At 41.2% G+C, this 4237-nt stretch overlaps 1 long non-coding RNA gene across 1 annotated transcript in view; it reads right to left on the reverse strand.

Moving 5' to 3' along the window:
* Positions 1–1085: 1085 nt before the first annotated feature.
* The window catches only part of LOC108449649, a 12979-nt gene continuing 9827 nt past the window's right edge, over positions 1086–4237 (reverse strand). The window contains exon 3 of the long non-coding RNA XR_001865907.1: positions 1086–1098. This is a non-coding gene — a long non-coding RNA (uncharacterized LOC108449649). The remainder of the gene's footprint in view (positions 1099–4237) is intronic.

Consider the following 4237-nt stretch of genomic DNA (forward strand, 5'->3'; position numbering starts at 1 on the left):
TCTGCATTGCAGGCAGCTCTGGCAAAATTTGAGTCTGTGGTGATCATGAGGGAGCTGTGAGGGGCAGCTGCTCCCTGACAGACAGAGAGCCCCATACAACAGCCAGCAGGACAAGGACCTCACCAGCCAGCACCCAACCCCACTGTACACACATAGGGTAAACAGAACAGGCCCAGTAGCACCATCTGCATTCAGGCATAAGGCCAGGTAATAAAACAGCTTCCAGGAGATGAGGTAGGTCTGAAGTTAAACTAAGAACTCAATCTGTAGGTCACAAGCAGGTCTGGGGACCCATAGCATAAGGACAAATACACAAAACCTAAGTGAATGCTAAACAAAGTCCATGCAGACTAAAAAGGCCAAACCTAAACCAAAGCTCTAAATAAACAGGGCCCATAGGTAAGCCAGGGTTAAGCTTAAATAGAGCTCCTGGGTCCATGGGCAAAAGATGTGGGTGGAGACTCCAGATGCAGCTGGTCAGGTCCATTATTAGTGCCCTCAGCGCCTTGACCCTGGAAACAGAATTATTGAGGTATGCTGTCCCTAAATTAGTCCTGCAGAGTCATCTGGATCAGACCTGTGCAACAGGCACAGCATCAGTCCAAGCTAAGAAAGGTTAGATTGATGCTGAGCTTTAGCCCTTCACAAACCAAAAGCTCTGAGAATTACACTACAAAGACACCTAAACTGCTTTTTGAGGGACAGATTTGATCTAACCAGGCCTATCTTAGCTAGCCCTGTTTCCCTCGTAGTGGAAAGATGATAGTGAAACATTAGAGCTGTCTGCTCGTGTGATTACAAAACATGGATTACAGCTTCTACTTTCTACCAAAGCCTCCCTCACGTTTATTAGCTCGGACTCCAGTGTGACAAAGTGACCAGCCTGCTCACAGCCCAGATGTGACTTACGAACCTGCGTGCCACACTGGTGTGGGGTGCTGTGCTTGTGAACTCAGCTGAGCACAGGCCAAACACTCTCAATGCCTTTGGATTTATAATACAGATGATCAGATAAAGCACCCACAGCATTGTTAGTTGGCACTATCTGAAAGAGAAAAGTCTTGAACAACATGAGTTTAATGCAGAAACTCTTGAATTCTGTTTGTGGTTTTGACAATGACTTCCTCATTTAGTCTTTCTTGGCCCTGGTTCTGTTGATAGTATCTACCTGCCTGATTGGCACTGAAAACAGGTTAACATCTGTAGGCATGCTGAACAGAGACACTTTAAGCCTTAACACCGTTTTATGTGATTAAGGCCAGAAGGGACTACGATTTCATTTTCTGATACCCATTATACAGGCCCATTGCATTTACTCTAAATAATTCCTGACAGATGTTCCTGACCTGCAGTCTCACCTGGGGCCTCCACCCACACACCTGATTCATGGGCCCAGGAACTCCATTTAAGCTCAGGCCTGGCCAGTCCATTGTTCCCTGTCTAAGCTAAGGTGTAGGTGTGCTTACTTTGGGTGTTGCTTCTGGTCTTGTGTGTTGTCTGGACTTGGTTTCTAGATGAACCTTAGGCTTGTCTCTAGCCTTGTTTTGAGCCTTATTTTCTCTTCCTTTCTTGCCTTTCTAGATGCCCCATAGACCTGCTTTGTGCCCTCCCTGTGACTGAGGCTGGAGCCTGTTCCCAGGGTCCTACTGCAGGGCTGTGCCCTGTCAGTGAAGATACTTCCTGTCCTGTGGTCATACCTGGCTCCTTACTTACCTCAGGAAGAAACACTTCTGCCTACTTGCTGACAGAGATAAAGCGAGCTTAAGATAGCACAGTGCCAAGGAACTGAGGTTTGCTAGAGTATTTATAATCTGCAAGCTGTGATTTTTGTGGCAGAAGAGGAATGAGTCTCGTGTGGAAAGTTACATACTTCTGATGTCCTCAGATATGGTTTCAGGTAAATGAACAGGCAGCTAGACAGATGTTACTTCAGATCACTAATTAGTAAAGACCAGAAGCAAGTCTAAAGACTTAAAAAGCTTATGGTCCAGAGAGATATGATACCTGAGGGTAATTTGTACAACTATCCCAAAATAGGGCTTGGTGTACACCAGCATTTTAAGAACACTGAAAATAATTTTTTTAGTAGCCACTACTAGGAGGAGAGCTTACCTGACTTGAGTCTTGAAAATCTATTTTAATTGATACATATTTAAAATATGTTTACAAACCCAAGCATCTTTAACAACAACAAAAAATCAGAAATAAATTGTAGCAATTGCTAAAACTACCTACCTGCTTCATTTTTTTTCTTCAAATTTGTAGCTCTGTTCTTGAGTACTGTAATTTTAATGTCTTCCCCTGCTAACTGTTGATTTACTGTGGGAGGATGACACAGTGTCACACATGAGTATAACCCAAATGACATTAAAATTGCTGATGACTTTTAAGAATGGGTCATAAAAGAGATGTCACCAGAGAAACCCTGTAAAAGGTATAAACACTTCAAGATAAAAAGATGAAGTAACAGCTAGGACAATGTTACAATTTGAAGGTGCAAATGAAATACTACAGAGGCTAATGAAGAAAACAGAACCTGAGAGCACTTTATACCAGCAAGTATTTAAAAAACCCCAACAAAGCCATTCACGTAAAGCTTGTTGCTGAATTCCTTTGTGTGTTAGTATATCTATACAAGATGTTCTGTTTAGTTTTGTAATGCAAGCTTTTTACTGCTTTCCTAAACAGTATGCATGCATGGGGCACACCTCCCTAAATTATGAGGGTTGACAAAGCATCTACTTGAAATATCCTGTCTGTAGCTAAGAGAAGTAACAGCCCATCTATGTGATTATTGATTTTTCTAGTCTGTGGTGAAACTCTAGAAACTTGATGACTTTCAGCTGTTAGTGCAGTTGCCGTGCTTTTCTGTGTGAAATCGGTAAATTAGATTCCTACAGCTGGAGCTGTTAACACAGTATGGTTGCTGTGGTGGGAGGAGGCTTTTCCTGAGCAGAAACCCAAAAGAATACAAACTGGGTGGAGAAAATGGCATCAGCAGTGACTACAAAACCTGCTTCAGTTAATCACACAACAGTTGCCTTTCCATTAGACTTAAAAATCAGAATAACTTCAACAAAAAATATTAATTTTGCAGGTTTATTACAAAAGGTAAAAAGGCTTGAGAGTTTTCTCCTATAAAGAACTTATTTCATGTTTTCTAGAAGAAATCTATTTTTTTTAAAGTTATTGGAAAAAATGAATATTACAACAGCCATTTCCCAAATATATAAATGATGCAATGATCAAACAGAGCAAAATGAAGTTTTCTTGATTCTGAAGCATGCTTAATTTTAAGGAATATAATCTATTAAAGGGAAAAATTAGTAACTTCTCTTGAAGGCAATCTGACACAAGCAAGAAGCAAAAATATTCTGGTGATTTGCTTGGAAAGTGATTCCTTTTTTTTGTGCAAGCATAGAGATCTGTTTAACTGGGGTTTTTCATGTTAGAGGACTTACTTTTTTAAAAGGCATATTGGTATATGAAATACTTGAAATCCAGATCAAGATGTACGGGGCAAAAAGTATATGAGGAATAGGTGAGTAACTGCAGAAAACTAAGAGTAAAGCTGACAGCATGAGCTTTCTCACTAGACGGCATCAGGTACGCTCTCCCTCCTTGCTCCATGCACCAGCATTCAGAAGGTGTTTTGTTTTTTTTCAAGAGCTGAAAACAGAAGTTCAAATGCCTCCTGGAAAGCCCTATACAGTGTAGGCAACAGAGATATCACAGAAAACCTAAAAAATTGTCCAAAATGTTGACAGCTGCAGAATGATACTGTGTTTGAGCTTTCTAAATCTAAACCCGCTGATTTTTCTCTATTTTTTTTTTAATATCAGTTTCCCTTTTTGATGCATTTTGAAACTTGCATACAAATAATCATACTGAGTGTTTTTTCTGGGTATGAAACTATAATTGTAGACAGAAGAAATATTAATGTTCCAGCACGAAGTTTAAGTAGCTATTTAAACGGTTAAAAATAAATCGATATATTTTATTGTATAACCTAATTAGAGCTCTTCAGGTTTTGGTTATGTGCACCCATAGGTCTAAATACACGTTCGCGAAGTGCGTGGATGACTGTTTTTAAGGAGCAGCAAGCGATCCCCGGGGGCCCTAATAAACCGGTTCCACGCCTCATCGTGCTCCGGAGCAGGTAAGGGGTGAGAAGCGGCCCCTGCAGCGACTCCGGCGGGGTTAACCCGGGCCTTTCCCGCGGACAGGGTGCGGAGGG

Source organism: Corvus brachyrhynchos, unplaced genomic scaffold (assembly GCF_000691975.1).
Source record: "Corvus brachyrhynchos isolate BGI_N302 unplaced genomic scaffold, ASM69197v1 scaffold279, whole genome shotgun sequence".
Classification (NCBI taxonomy): domain Eukaryota; kingdom Metazoa; phylum Chordata; class Aves; order Passeriformes; family Corvidae; genus Corvus; species Corvus brachyrhynchos.